The following is a 16,998-nucleotide window of genomic DNA, read 5'->3' as shown; positions in this document are numbered from 1 at the left end:
TCCCCCATGATCCTCTGTCTTGTAAGGAATGGAATTTTAACCAGCTTCCCAACAGGTTCTTGGGTACAGAACTCTTGAAAATCATTACACTATAGCCAGAAGCCAGGGATCAAACTGGTCTGCCCTTTTTGAATCCAGGATAGGAATGACCAAATTGTCAGAAGGTATCCAGGGGATCTCATGATGGAAGCTTCTGGCTTCCCTACCATTGTTAGCAAACTTTGCCTTTTTCTTCTCTTCCAGTAAGAAGGAAATAGTCCTTTGGAGGCAAACTTTCCCTATCCTTCCTTTCCCTCGAATATTGGAGTAATCTGAATTACTACCCCTCAGATATTCAGCAACAGCTCTAAAACATGGTGAACACTGTAATGATTACTTCAATGCTGCTAACTAGCATGGGTATCTATTTACAAAGGAAAGTTCAAGCTCTTTTTCAAGAAACTCCTAGCTTTCCACAGTCCATTACTATAAAATAATGGGCCTTCTTTTTACCAACATAAATTATTTTTATTTTTACAAAGTTCAGTTAAATATAAGGGACACATTATAATAATGTGGGATCTTAATAATTAAGATTTATCAGCTGAATAACAGGAACTAATGTGTAGACTTATTTACATGCAAGGTCTGAGGTCCTGATTTTTAAAGAAAAATGACATACAGCTTATATCCTTGATATTATTTCCTAGTAAAGTTTTCATGAATTTAATCTACTCTAATTAGGTCTTCAGAGAAACACTAAAGTCATAAAGATAAACAGCATTAATTTAAAGTTAAACTTACTTTGCAGTAACTGAGTTAATATTTCTTGAAGACTCTATTAGTCAGTCATAATACTGCATTCAAATTTTAGGCCCTTCAGTTCCGACAATTATAACTGTTTGAGTAAAGATTATATCTTCTGGTTATTTTTGCTTGTGATGTATCACAAGGTTGAATTTAATCATGTAAATATTTTATTTTGGAAGGCAAATTGAATTCTCTCTCTCTCCCTTTTTTTGTCTTCAGTTTATAATGCTTTGCTTTGCACTGTTGCTTATCTTATGTCTTATTTTTTACCATATTTTCTGACTTAGGAGGAGCTCCATCTCTTACCTGTTTTCTAACCACTCTCTTCTCCACTTTCTAGGAGCAGGAATTCTAACATGGGTTAAGGACAGGCTGAAATACTGAGGACTAGAATTTGATCATAGCTCAAACAAACATCCTGTATTAGTGCAAAGCCAAGTTATTTTCCATATGAATGCCTTTATTGGACTTTTGTGTAAGGCTTCTTTCAAAGGGGTGCCTGGGTGGCTTGGTTGATTAAGTGTCTAAGTTTGGCTTGGGTCATGATCTCAGAGTCATGGAATTGAGCCCCACATTGAGCTCCCTGCTCAGTGGGAAGTCAGCTTGTCTCTCTCTCTCTCTCTGTCTGCCTCTCCCCCTGCTCATTCTTTCTCTAATAAATAAATAAAATCTTTTTTTAAAAAGCCAAATTCTTTTTTCTCTCCTTTGAATTCTAAGCTGCTGTTGTCAGAATGACAGAGGGTATTTATATATATTTGATAGATGTCTCATATAGATATCTGAGATATACATATATATATATATCATATATATTATACCTGACAGATAACTGATAGATATATCTAGAGTATATCTAATTCCAGAATGATTTCCTACCCAAAAAAAGATGGATTTACATGATTAAATTCAATCCTATTGGAGTTGTGTTTTATAAACCCCACTTGAGATAGGGTTTATTTCTTATACCAATTAATTTCTAATAATTTTTATTTAATAATATAAAATAAACTGTGTTGTTATTGTTTTACATTGACTGTTTAAATCACCTGCAACAAAATAGAATAAGAATTCACTGGAAGCTGGAGTTTTACTGCAGAAGGCAACCGTTGGAGATTTCTCATCATGAAAACTGCTGCTCAGCTGAAGGGTAAAACATCTAACATGGGATACAAGAACTGAAAAAGACTATCAAGAGTACCTAGTTCAATATCCTTACTTTTTGATAAAAAACAACAACAAAAATGTTACCAGAACATGGTAGATGATTTGCCTTAAGCTCAACATGATAATTATCTTCTGCAAGTGATTTTTATTTAGCACAGTGTTGGAGTTCATTTAGTGGAATGAGTGGTGGCGTTGTGTGGCACCATCATTTCATGTGTGACCAAGTTCGTTACCCTAGGTAACTCAGTTTCTATATCTCTAAAAATAGAGATGTTGACAGTTCCTATTCTGTAGATCTGACTATAAGATTAAGATAAGATGCATAAAACATTTAAAAAGGGTAAAACTCAATACTCAAAGTAAAACTCAGTTGTGTTGGTTATAAGAATTATATCAGAATGTACATCCTAATTTTTGAAGATTGAAACAACTGGTTTGCAATTTAATTTAAATCCAGTTAATCATTAATGCTAAGTAACAATTAAGCTTTATAAATGCTAATTTTTTATAGCTTAGGTAACAAAATCAAAGTGAAGGTATGGGCAATTATTTTCATTCTGCTTATTTCAAGGGAAAATACTTTTACTTAATGCCATATATATACATATATAAAGGTATATGTATTTATATATGTGCCAGATATATGTATATACCATATGTATTTGTGTACATGTGTTTACACACACACACACACACACATACATACTTTAGGGATTTGCCTTCCGATAACTGATTTTTTTTTTTTTTTTTTTAGATTTTATGTATTTATGTGACAGAGAGACAGACACAGCAAGAGAGGGAACACAAGCAGGGGGAGTGGGAGAGGGAGAAGATTTATTTATTTATTTATTAGCGATAGAGAGAATGAGCAGGAGGGGCAGAGGGAGAGAGAATCTGAAGAAGACTCTGAGCTGAGTGCAGAGCCGGATGCAGGGCTTGATCTCACAACCTTGAGATCGTGACCTGAGATGAAACCAAGAGTCAGCTGCTTAACTGACTGTGCCACCCAGAGATGCCCCTTATAGTTGATCTTAATAAGCTTTTGATCTTCAAACTGCACTGATCATGATAAACTATCATTATTTTTCAGTGAGTTATTTATAAATTTCTTATTTTAATGAAGACTTTGTAGCATCTTCAACATACCTCCAAATTTGGGAGTGTGCTTTTTTAACAAGTTGGTAATATGCTGACAATCATATTCAAGTCCTTTTTGAAACTCAAAACAAAAAGAGAATGTTTTCCAAATTTGTGCTCTTGTTTCATTTCTGTCTTAAATAGGGATGATAATAGTATTCTAAATTTAGTTAGTGCTTATTCTTCGGTAGACTGCTTATGATACTCTAATTTTCTCCTTATTTTTGAAGTACATTTACTTCTTTTTTCCTTAAACATTCTTTACATGGAAACACCGTCTTAAAATTGCCACTGTAATACACTTCCTGAAATATTTACCTTATTATGGTACTTTATATAATTCTAATTCTAGTAATTTGGGGAAGCTTTCTTATCCCAACAACTTTGGGGAAAATGTTTGAATGTTTCTTATAATTTAAAATCCATGTTCTTGCCATATAACTTTCTCTGTATAGTAGCAATAAATAAATAAAAATCCTCTCAAAAACAAGTCTTCAAATTAATACTCTCAGTAAATTTTTTAAAAAAAGAGTTCTTTGATTTTACCAAACTGTTCTACAATACCGAAATAGGTTAAAATTAAAGTGCAGTCTAGATTAAAATTAAACCTTAAAGAGTTTTAAAGTCAAGGATTTTGCAAGAATAGGCTAAGGGACACATAAATGAATATTTGGGGATTGAATAACATGCTCAATGGTCCACTTTGGTCCAAGTCATTATTTCAAAACCGACCTTGTAGGCCAAAGACACCAAGAACCATGTGGATATAGTGAGGGAAAGTACAGTTTACTGATGTTTCAGAAGAAGAGTTTGATGGAAAACAAAAATAAATCGGGTCTACTATATTGCTTGACTTCCCAACACAACAAATACACACACACACACACACACACACACACCATCTTTCATAACATTTCCAAAAATATTCTTGCCCAACAGGACGCAGTATACATCACTTCTCCAAAGAGAGAGGGCACAAACTCATTCCAAGTTTCAATACCTGTGGGCCAATGATCTGATAGCCCAAATTTTCTGACATTCACTTTCTTCCATTCTGTTTTGGTTTTGGCTAGACAATCTTAAGCAATTCCAGACCCCAAAATACTGCAATACTTTCATAAAGACTTTCATAACTACTGCAACTGGTGAGCTAACATATAAATATAAACATCTTGAAAATATATGTGTCATATAAAATGGAGGAAAAAGCAAAAATGTGCTTTAAAACTTTTGGTTAAGAGAGAGTGCCATTGATCTTAACCCAAAGACTTTATATATTGCATTAATCATGTAAAGAATAGAACAATAATCTCATGGAAAACTATTTGTTGGCTATATCCATCAGCAATGAGGCAAACATGTGGGTTAGCCAGCATAAACTGCTCCAAGATCTAGTCACTGCTCATATTCTCCTTGTCCAGAGCCCTTCAGTGTGACCTCTCTGGTTACATTAGAGGCACATTAGAGATTATTCCCCTGTGGTTTTGCTACCAAAGCAGCTACTTGCTTCCCATAGTGTGGGTGTTTGGACATTATAATTGAGCAACTATAGGTTCAGTTCTGGTATTAGCTTGTTAACATAACTTCTTTAAACCTGAGTGAGATACCTCTTAGTTTCATTTTATGGGATGATTTTGCTAGTAAAGATGAACCTAACTCTCCAAATTGAATTGGGGATCATTCTTCCACCTAATTCTAGCTCTTTGCTAATAAACTTTACCTCATAGCAAGAATGGAAAATGACAAATGTCAAGCTCAACCTGATAGATTTTTCTCTACAATATGTCCCCCAAATACTCTTAGGTCATTTCACCCTTTTCAAGGTGTTGTCACAGCAGAAAGCATTGTGGAGTAGGAATTCGTTCCTCTGATCCTTTGAAGATTTTCTGTATAACTCCTTTCCTATTTCCAGGTTTCTATCATTTCCTATCTTACTCATTAACTTTAGGATACAGTAAAATATCTATCTTCTGCTAAATAAGGTGCACAGCTCTTACTAGTCAGATATTCCTTGCTTTGGGAGGACATATCCCTTAAAAAGCTCATACAGTAATCTTCCTATTGTCTCTCTGCTTTTAATGTGCCAGCTTGGACTGGAGCTTGCTTCTGTCTTATAGTATCCCAAAGAAGACCACTAGAAATTAGATTCAGCTTTACTTTCTCTTGTTTTCACAAAGAATGGTGTTCTGTACACTGCTGCATCATTTCCCCCCAAAAAGAGGTACAATAAATGACCACTATTGATCCATCTTATTCATTTGGATGGTGTGAAGAAAAAACTCACATTTTTTTTTCTTTTCTCTGTGTAGGGGAAAACAAACAAAAAAACAAACAAACCCATTTTTGCTAATGTGTATTTCTTTCCCATGTGGCTCCATTACTATTCACACAAAACATTTCACTTCTGACACTTCTGGTCACCAAATGTGTAGAGGTTTTCCTTACACCAAGCAATTCTTTGCGACACCAGCTGGGTGTCCTATAATTTAACTTAATTCCAACAATATCTACCCAGAGATAGCATCAGATTCCACAGGTTAAAAGCTCAGTCCTGTAAGACTGCCTCCCCAAACTCCCCCCCCAACTCCAACACACAGATACATCAGATGCCAGTTACAAACCCATGTTATCACCTATGCTTCTGACTGGCCTGCTCTAGATCAGAGGTTCCAACAACTCCCTCTTCAGGTTCTATAATTTGCTAGAGCAACACAAAAAACCCAGGGTAACAATTATGTTTACCAGTTTATTAAAGGATATCATAAAGGATACAGATAAACATCCATATGGAAGAGATGAATAGGGGAAGGTTTGGGAAAGGGCAAGGAGCTTCCATGCCCTGCCCAGGCATGCCACCCTCCCAGGACCTCCATGCATTCAACAACCGGGAAGGTCTCTGAACCTAGTCCTTTTGGGGTTCCATGGAGGTTTTATTATATGGTCATGATTGATTGAAGCACTGGCCATTGCCCATTGATTCAACCTCCCTACCCCTCTGCCCTCCCCAGGTGTCAAGGGTTGGACCAAAAGTTCCAACCCTTTAATCACAGAAACCAGCCCCCATCCTTAGGTGGGGTCCAAAATAACTCATTAACATAAGATACCTTATCACTCTCATTACTTCTGAAATTCAAAGGGTTTTTCAGAGACTTTGCCAAGAACAGGGTCAATTACCAAATATTTAGTTCTTATTATAAACGATGGCAATACCAAAGATGGAATCAATCTACCTAACTTCTTAAGCCTTAGGAATTGATCTTTTCCTCCTCCCCTGTCCATATCAGTGAGTGGAAAGCAATGACGAGGTGGTGTGCCTACAGTCTCAAACACTTTTTTAGGTAGGTAATCCAACAATGGGGCTCAAAGAATTAGTAAATCTGGTTTAGCTGACACACTTAGCTGTGTTCTGCTACCCAGTCTTTTTTTTTTTTTTTAAAGATTTTATTTATTTGACAGACAGAGATCACAAGTAGGCAGAGAGAGAGAGAGAGAGGAAGCAGGCTCCCTGCCAAGCAGAGAGCCCGACGCGGGGCTCGATCCCAGGACCCCGGGATCATGACCTGAGCCGATGGCAGAAGCCCCAACCCACTGAGCCACCCAGGAGCCCCTCTGCTACCCAGTCTTAATGAGAAGCAAAGGTAATATTTTTTCCCCTTCTTAAGCTAATGATTCTGTTGTATTCTGTCATTTTTTGACTCAGAAGAACTCGGGCAGGAAAGAGAAATAGAGTTCCCCAAATATTAAAATTTGAAGGAAAAGAGCAAAATACTCAAGCAATTTTAGTGAGGATATAAGTCCCACTAGCTCATCTCATATGTACTGATCATCCTCTTCACCCAGCAAATATCCATCAATATATAGAGAAATTTTATTCAAATCATGTGTACTATTGGAAGTAAGAGAAAAAAAAATGTTCTTTGTTCTCAAAGGGAGCTCGTATTTTCTGTTTTGAGGTAGAAAAGCAAAGGAAAAGTTTTGCAATATTTGGGGTATTTTAAAATCCATTTCATTCTGAATTGTTGTAAAATTTTTGCCATCTATATCCATCCATTATTCTTTTTTTTTCTCATCTGAGCCACTGGGTGGTGATACAGTGGATGAAAATAAGTAGAAGAAGGAAGAATGAAGATGAAAGAACCATAGATGTGTAGCCATGCCTATTTTCATGCTAGAAGTAACAGCTTAATTCCTTTCCCCCCCTCTCTTTGAGTCCTTTTTTTTGTAATATAAGGTTATTTTATGCACAAGCATGGTTATTTTCCTTTCATTAAAATGGATACAGCACTTGATCCATGTATCAACTCCATCTGTAATCATAATTTCAAAGAAATTATAGAACAAAGTCAATTACTCAAATAATCTAGAATCACAGTTTTATATGCAGTGTCAAGATAATTGACAAAGGCATTTTGGACTTCAATTACCTCAATAACTACTTTGAGTTTCTCCTCATTTAGAAAGTTTCTATATGCCTTTGCATTTAACACACTTTATTTTTTTATTTATTTAATTTATTTATTTACTTTATTATTTGTTATTCTTTTTTGAATTTGCCATTATCTTTTGCAAATGTTTAGCCTTCTATGTTACCAAATCCAAAAGGAATATATAAACAATAAATCCATTTGTTGTTAAGAACTTCAGGTCTTAAAATGTATTATTTTTTCTTTCTTAAGATTTTCTGCAATTACTTTCTTTGATTCAAATTCAATTAATTAACATTAATGTATTATTGTTTCAGAGGTAAAGATCAGTGATTCATCATTCTTATATAACACCCAGTGCATGATGTAATGTCCTTAATGTCTATCACTCATTTACCCCAACCCTCAAAACCCTCCCTTCCAGCAACCTTAGTTTGTTGCCTATGATTAAGAGTCTCTTATGGTCATCTAATCTTCGACAAAGCAGGAAAGAATGTCCAATGGAAAAAAGACAGCCTTTTCAATAAATGGTGCTGGGAAAATTGGACAGCCACATGCAGAAAAATGAAATTGGACCATTTCCTTACACCACACACAAAAATAGACTCAAAATGGATGAAGGACCTCAATGTACGAAAGGAATCCATCAAAATCCTTGAGGAGAACACGGGCAGCAACCTCTTCGACCTCTGCCGCAGCAACATCTTCCTAGGAACAACGCAAAAGGCAAGGGAAGCAAGGGAAAAAATGAACTACTGGGATTTCATCAAGATCAAAAGCTTTTGCACAGCAAAGGAAACAGGTAACAAAATCAAAAGACAACTGACAGAATGGGAGAAGATATTTGCAAACGACATATCAGATAAAGGACTAGTGTCCAGAATCTATAAAGAACTTAGCAAACTCAACATCCAAAGAACAAATAATCCAATCAAGAAATGGGCAGAGGACATGAACAGACATTTCTGCAAAGAAGACATCCAGATGGCCAACAGACACATGAAAAAGTGCTCCATATCACTCGGCATCAGGGAAATACAAATCAAAACCACAATGAGATATCACCTCACACCAGTCAGAATGGCTAAAATCAACAAGTCAGGAAATGACAGATGCTGGCGAGGATGCGGAGAAAGGGGAACCCTCCTACACTGTTGGTGGGAATGCAAGCTGGTGCAGCCACTCTGGAAAACAGCATGGAGGTTCCTCAAAATGTTGAAAATAGAACTGCCCTATGACCCAGCAATTGCACTATTGGGTATTTACCCTAAAGATACAAATGTAGTGATCCAAAGGGACACATGCACCCGAATGTTTATAGCAGCAATGTCCACAATAGCCAAACTATGGAAAGAACCTAGATGTCCATCAACAGATGAATGGATCAAGAAGATGTGGTATGTATACACAATGGAATACTATGCAGCCATCAAAAGAAATGAAATCTTGCCATTTGCAACAACATGGATGGAACTAGAGCGTATCATGCTTAGCGAAATAAGTCAAGCAGAGAAAGACAACTATCATATGATCTCCCTGATATGAGGAAGTGGTGATGCAACATGGAGGCTTAAGTGGGTAGAAGAAGAATAAATGAAACAAGATGGGATTGGGAGGGAGACAAACCATAAGTGACTCTTAATCTCACAAAACAAACTGAGGGTTGCCGGGGGGAGGGGGTTTGGGAGAAGGGGGTGGGATTATGGACATTGGGGAGGGTATGTGATTTGGTGAGTGCTGTGAAGTGTCTAAACCTGGTGATTCCCAGACCTGTACCCCTGGGGATAAAAATATATGTTTATAAAAAAAAAAAAAAAAAAAGAGTCTCTTATGGTTTGCCTCCCTATCGAGTTTTGTATTATTTTACTTTTTCCTCTCTTCCTCTATGATCTTCTGCCTTGTTTCTTAAATTCCACATATCAGTGAGATCATATGATAACTTTTTTTCTCTGATTGACTTATATTGCTTAGAATAACACCGTCTGGTTCCATCCATGTTACTGCAGTTGGCAAGATTTCATTTTTTTGAGGCTGAATAATATGCCATTATTGTTGATGGACATCTGGTCTCTTTCCATAGTTTGGCTATTGTGGTCATTGCTGTACACACATTGGGTTGCAAATACCCCTTTGGATCACTACATTTGTACCCTTGGGGTAAATACTACATACTACAATTGCTGGGTCATACGGTAGCTCTATTTTCAACTTTTTGAGCATCTTCCATACTATTTTCCAGAGTGGCTGTACCAGCTTGCATTCCCACCAACAGTATAGAAGTGTTCCCTTTTTTTCTGCATCCTCACCATCTGTCATTTCCTGACTTATTAATTTTAGCCATTCTGACAGGTGTGAGGTGTTATTTCCTTGAAGTTTTGATTTCTATTTCCCTGATGTCAAGTGATGATGAACACTTTTTCATGTGTCTCTTGGCCATGTGTATGTCTTCTTTGGAATGTCTATTCATGTCTTCTGCCCATTTCTAAAGAATTCTAAAGAATTATTTGTCTTTGGGCATTGAGTTTGACAAGTTCTTTATAGATTTTGGATATTAACCCTTTATCTTTTATTTCATTTGCAAATATCTTGTCAGTTGTCTTTTGGTTTTGTCAATTATGTCCTTTGCTGTGCAAAAGCTTTATACCTTGATGAGGTCCCAAAAGTTTATTTTTGCCTTTGGTTCCCTTGACTTTGGAGACATGTCTAGTAAGAAGTTGCTGCAGCTGAGGTCAAAGAAGTTGTTGTCTGTGTTCTCTAGGATTTTGATGAATTCCTGCCTCACATTTAGGTCTTTCAACCACTTTGAGTCTATTTTTGTGTATGGTATAAGTTAATGGTCCAGTTTCATTATTCTTCATATGGCTGTCTGACTTTCCCAACACTATTTCTTGAAAAGACTGTCCTTTTTCCATTGGATATTCTTACCTGCTTTGTTGAGGATTATAGAGTTGAGGCTCCACATCTGGATTCTCTATTCTGTTGTATTGACCTATGTGTCTGTTTTTGTGCCAGTATCATTCTGTCTTGATGATTAGAGCCCTGTAATAGAGCTTGAAGTCCAGCATTGTGATGCTACCAGTTTTGTTTTTCTTTTTCAACATTCCTTTGGCTATTCAGGTCTTTTCTGGTTCCAGGCAGATTTTAGGAATTTTGTTCCAGTTCTGTGAAAAAAGTAATGGTATTTTGATGGGGATTGCATTGCATGTGCAGATTGCTCTACATAGCATAGAAATTTTCACAGTATTTGTTCTTCTAATCCATGAGCATTAAACGTTTTTCCATTGCTTTGTGTCTCCTAAATTTCTTTCATGATTATTCTACAGTTTTCTGAGTACAGATCCTTTACCTCTTTGGTTAGGTTTATTCCTAGGTACCTTATGGGTTTTGGTGCAACTATAAATGGGATAGATTCTTTCATTTCTCTTTCCTCTGTCTCATTGTCAGTGTATAGAAACACAGCTGACTCCTCTGCATTGATTTTATATCCTGCCACTTTGCTGAATTCCTGTAGGAGTTCTAGCAATTTTGGGGTGGAGTCTTTTGGGTTTTCCACATACAGTATTATGTCATCTGTGAAGTAAGAATTTGACTTCTTCTTTGCTGATTCAGATGCTTTTTATTTCTTTTTGTAGTCTGCTGAGGCTAGGACTTCTAGTGCCATGTTGAACAGCAGTGGTGATAATGGAGAACCCTGCTATGTTCCTGACTTTGAGGAAAAGCTGTCAGTTTTTCTCCATTGAGAATGATATTCACTGTGGGCTTTTTGTATATAGCTTTTTAGATATTGAGGTATGTTGCCTCTATCCCTACACTGTGAAAAGTTTAAATCAAGAAAGTATGCTGTACTTTGTCAAATGCTTTTTCAGCATCTATTGAAAGGTTCATATGGTTCTTGTTTTTTCTTTTATTTATGTAGTATACCACACTGATTGATTTGCATATGTTGAACCACTCCTGCAGCCCAGGAATAAATCCCACTGGTCATGGTGAATAGTCCTTTTAATGGATACTACAGGCCAGTATTTTGGTAAGAATTTTTGCATCCATGTTCAGCAAGAATATTGGTCTTTAATTCTACTTTTTGGTGGGGTCTTTGTCTGGGTTTGGGATCAAGGTAATGGTGGCCTCAGAGAAAGAGTTTGGAGATTTTCCTCCCACTTCTATTTTTTGAAAGAGCTTCAGAGAATAGGTATTATTTCTTCTTTAAATGTTTGGCAGAATTCCCCTCGGAAGCCATCTGGCCTTGTTTGTTGGGAGATTTTTGATTACTGCTTCATTTTCCTTGCTGGTTATGGGTCTGTTCAGGTTTCTAGTTCTTCCTGTTTCAGTTTTGGTGGCTTATATGTCTCTAGGAATGCTTCTATTTCTTCTTCCAGATTGCCTAATTTGTTGGCATATAGTAGTTCATAATATGCTCTTATAATTGTTATCAATCTTAATAATTCTTTCAAAGAACCAGCTCTTACCTTTGTTGATCTATTCTACTGCTCTGGTGTTTTCTATTTCATTGATTTCTGCTCTGATCTTTATTATTTCTCTTCTCTGGCTGGTTTTAGGCTTTATTTGCTGATCTTTCTTCATCTCCTTTAAGTGTAAGGTTAGGTTGTGTATTTGAGACCTTTCTTGTTTCTTGAGAAAGGCTTATAGTGCTATATACTTCCCTGTTAGGACCACCTTTGCCACATCCCAAAGGTTTTGAACAATGTGTTTTTATTTGCATTTGTGTCCCTGAATTTTTTAAATTCTTCATTAATTTCCTGGTACTCATTCATTCTTTAGTAGGATGCTCTTTAGCCTCCATGTATTTGAGTTCTTTCCATCTCTCCTCTTGTGATTGAGTTCTAGCTTCAAGGCATTGTGGTCCAAAAATATGCAGGGAATGATCCCAATCTTTTGGTACCAGTTGAAACCTGATTTTTGACCCAGATGTGATCTATTCTGGAGAATGTTCCATGTGCACTCAAGAAGAATGTGTATTCTGTTCCTTTAGGATGAAATTTCTGAATCTATCAGTGAAGTCCATCTGGTCCAGTGTGTCATTCAAAGTGCTTATTTCATTGTTGATTTGCTTAGATGACTTTGTCCATTGCAGTGAGGTGGGTTTTAAAATCCTCCACTATTATTATATTATTATCAATGTGTTTCTTTAATTTTGTTACTAATTAGCATAAATAATTGGCTGCTCCCATAAATATTTACAACTATTAGATCTTATTGTTGGATAGACCCTTTAATTATGATATAGTGTCCTTCCTTATATTTTATTACAGTCTTTGGTTTAAAATTTAATTTATCTGATATAAGGATTGTCATCTGAGCTTTCTTTTGATATCCATTAGCATGATAAATGGTTTTCCACTCCCTCACTGTAAATCTGGTGGTGTCTTTGGGTGTAAAATGAGTCCCTTGTAGATAGCATATCAATGGGTCTTGCTTCTTTATCCAATCTGATACCCTGTGTCTTTTGATTGGGGGCATTTAGCCCATGTACATTTGGAGTAACTATTGAAAGAAATGAATTTAGTGCTATTGTATTACTTGTAGAGTCACTGTTTCTGTATATTGTCTTCTTTCCTTTCTGGTCTAGGTTACTTTTGATGTCTCTCTTTGCTTAGAGGATCCCCTTTAATATTTCTTGTAGGGCTGGACTGGTGATCACAAATTCTTTTAGTTTCTGTTTGTCCTGGAAGTTTTTTTTTATCACTCCTTCTATTTTGAATACATCCCAACTGGATATAGTATTCTTGGCTGCATATTTTTCTCATTTAGTACCCTGAATATAACATACCAATCCTTTCTTTCAGTCCAGTCTTTCAGACCTGGCCTGCCAGGTTTCTGTGGACAGGTCTTCTGCCAATCTAATGATTCAACCCTTGTAGGTTACAGGCCTCTTGTCCTGAGCTGATTTCAGGATTTTCTCTTTATCTCTGAGATTTTCAAGTCCTCTATTACATGTTGGGGTGTTGATCTATTTTTAGTGATTTTGAGGGGGTTTCTCTGTGCTTCCTGGACTTGGATGTCTGTTTCCTTCCCCAGATTAGGAAGTTTTTCCACTATAATTTGTTCTAATATACCGTCTGCCTCTCTCTCTCTTTCCTCTTCTTCTGGGATCCTAACTACTCTAATATTGTTTCACTTTAAGGTATCACTTATCTCTCAAATTCTCCCCTCATGATCCAGTAGCTGTTTATCTCTCTTTTTCTCAAGTGCTTTATTCTCCATCATTTTGTCATCTATATGACTAAGTCTCTCTTCTGCCTCATTTATCAGTTAAAGCCTCCATTTTTAATTGCATCTTATTAATAGCCTCTTAGATTCAGAGCTGGTTAGATTTTAGTTCTTTTATTTCTCCAGAAAGGGATACTCTAGTGTCTTCTATGTTTTTTGCAAGCCCATTCTGCAATTACTTTTAGTCACTATTCTGACACTCTCACATTTCTTATTCAGGTAACTCATATCTACCAGTATGAGGCAAGAAGGTAAAAAGACAAAGGGAAATCATCCATAGAGGAACTTTCAGGAAAGGAGAAAAAAATCAAAACCCAAAGAGAAAGCAGGGCTTTAATAAAGATTCAATCTCTATGAATCAGTCAGCAGGGGTAAGAAATTTGAAAGAACAACAATATTTGTTTTATTGCTGTACTTCAAAATCTCATGCCGAGTATTTTTTATTATCAAATGAGTAAAATGGAAGGGCTTTGAAATGTATGCTTTTCAACAGAAATAAGGGTGGGGAATATATCTTCCTTTAAGGGCAAAAAGACACAGTTTGCTGGGAAGTAATTACTTTCACTTCAGCTCCTGGGCTTGACACCAGCTTTGCTTCAGTGACATTAAGTAGGGATACTGATCTCAGCAGGGGATACTGAAAATTACTCTGCTCCAAAATGCGCACTTACTCTCTCTCTCTCTCTCTCTTTTTTTTTTTTTTTTTTTTTTGAATGTATGACACAGAGAGGCAGAGGAGAATCTGGTGAGTATTTGGATCACCTCTGCATCTCACACTTCACTACTGTGTTACTACCAGTGGCATTACTAGTGGCAATGCAATGCAAGAACTATATTCAGGGACTCTCCTTATGAGCTAAACAGGCAAAATCCTGAGGGCACATGATTTGGCTTTAGGCATCATTTTCTTTTTTGTAGCTCTTCACTTAGTATAAGTAGTCTAGGCAATTGTTTGAATAATAATGGACAAACATCTCTCCTTAGCAACAGTCCAGTTTAAAAAGTTATCAGATAGAATCCTACTTTTAATAATAATGTGGGGTTTTTTTTCCTTCTGTTTTGTTTTTAGTCTGAACATACTGGAAAAGGTTGGTTCATTACTGTGATTCATAAGAAACCACTCTACTTTTTTCTTGCATTAAATATCAAGAGTGACAATATAACTGTGTTTAGGATTTCAAATTGTTATCCCAGGGAACTGGATGTTGCCTTAAGGAAATATTTCAATCTGCCATGATAGAAATCCCAGAACCTAAACTAAATAAGGAAATACTACTGTTACTGCTAATGGCCCCTGATAAATTACATTTTTTATATTTTTAGTTATCCCTTGTTTTTGATTTGTCTTTGTTTTGATCTTTTGGAAGAGCACAATTCTATCAATAAAGTTGACTACTTTTGCGTTAGCTGGGTGATTCCCTAAAGGGCTTAGTTATCCAGTTTTTGTTTTTTGTTGAAAAAAAAAAGGTAGATAAATTACAACAATCCAGATGTGAAATATATAAGTACCACATGAAATTGCAACATAAATATGCTTGATCATGAAAAAAGTAAGCTATCAAAATTAGCATAAGCTATTATTTCAGAAATTGTTCAATCATTTTGCATTATAACAGACATTAAGTTTTTCTTTATGGAAGAATTCTTAAAATTAATAGCTTGCTACTCATTTTCCTGACATTTTATAAAACAATGTTGTGTTCAATTGTAATAATGAAGCATCTTTGTTCAGTTAATATAATATCAACCTTCTATAGAAAAAGAGATTGAGGTCACTATAAATGGTTTTAGATAACATTAGGTGAGTAATAAAAATAATTGAAGGGAGATGAAATTTCAAGATTTAAATGGGGACAAAGCGAATTCTTAAGACAAATACAAATTTTCAACACAATGTTTACAAGATGAAAAATATCACAATACCTGGAGTCATAGTAATGTAAAACACAGATACTATTATTTACAATTACATTTTTTCAGAGCCTATTTCTCACAGGATATAAATGTAGAAATGACCACAAAATAAATCTAAATACACGGGTGAGTTGGAGAAACTCATTACTAAATAGATTTGGAAAGTATTTATACCCTTTTATCAGCATGTTATTTTGCCTAACAATCATTTCCCATTCTGTCTTCCTAAATAATATCATTCACTTATCATGAAGCTGTGGTTTCATGGGATTAGCAGTTAGGTGTCTGCCTTACAGACCCAGAAGGGAGATCCTAATCCATCTAGGCCACTTATGGCAGTCCCATTCCCCTTACCTGTGACTGTTGTAGAATTGGACAGGAACTCCAACTGTGGCCATTGATATAGAAGGAGAATTTTCCTTGGGGTCTTTGAAGATATATTTCTTTATTTTTCAGAGAAACCAGAAGAAGTCAAACTCTTCTTTTTCTGTAGATTTCTCTCCTAGGAAATGATACCTGGGAGCCATCTGTAATCCTTAGAAGAATGAATAAAGAAGGTCAAATACTTGACACATTAAGGATGACAGAGTAGAGAGAAGAGGATCAAAATATGTATTCTTGATGACATCATTAAACCAGATTAAACCAGTGCAACAGCTTGCCTTACTTCTGGTCTTCTTTTCAGTGAGATAAATAATGATTATGACGATGATGATATTTTCATTGTTCAAGAAACTTTGAATTAGATTTTCTGTTCCTATAGCCAATATATTCCTAAAAGATACAATTTCTTATACACACCAACAAATACTGTCTGGTGATTAACATGAAATCAAAAGGCCCAAGAGTTAACAATATAAAAGGAAATGAAACAATATTGGGACATTCACACATGATTGTTTGGTCACACTGCAAATAACCCAATGTTCATATACATACCCACCCATACACACAGCCTTGAAAAACAAGAGGTCTAATTTCATAACCTTTTCCCAAAGCATCTAATGATGCCAAAATAATCAGGTTTTTTGATGGCATTGAGACAATGGCATTTATATCAACGATTCAGTACTTTGTAGACCAGACAATTAATAGATTAATTTCATTTTTCAACCAAGTATTTTAGCATATAGAGGAATAATCTAAGATAATTATGGAAATTGGTTTGGGTACAAGATTTTCAGTTTTTGTTACCCAGTGGAAGACACTGACTGAGTATATATCCTATATCCCATGTCCTCTGAGAAGTGCTAAAATCAAGTTATTGATTAAAACATAGCCTCAACTCTAACAGCACAATGCAGAATGCAAAATATCAACACCAATAATTTCTCAGGTCTTT

Source organism: Mustela putorius, unplaced genomic scaffold (genome assembly GCF_011764305.1).
Source record: "Mustela putorius furo isolate JIRA1106 unplaced genomic scaffold, ASM1176430v1.1 tig00003846_pilon_pilon_pilon, whole genome shotgun sequence".
In the NCBI taxonomy this organism is placed as follows: domain Eukaryota; kingdom Metazoa; phylum Chordata; class Mammalia; order Carnivora; family Mustelidae; genus Mustela; species Mustela putorius.
Note: the sequence above shows the minus strand (reverse complement) of the source record.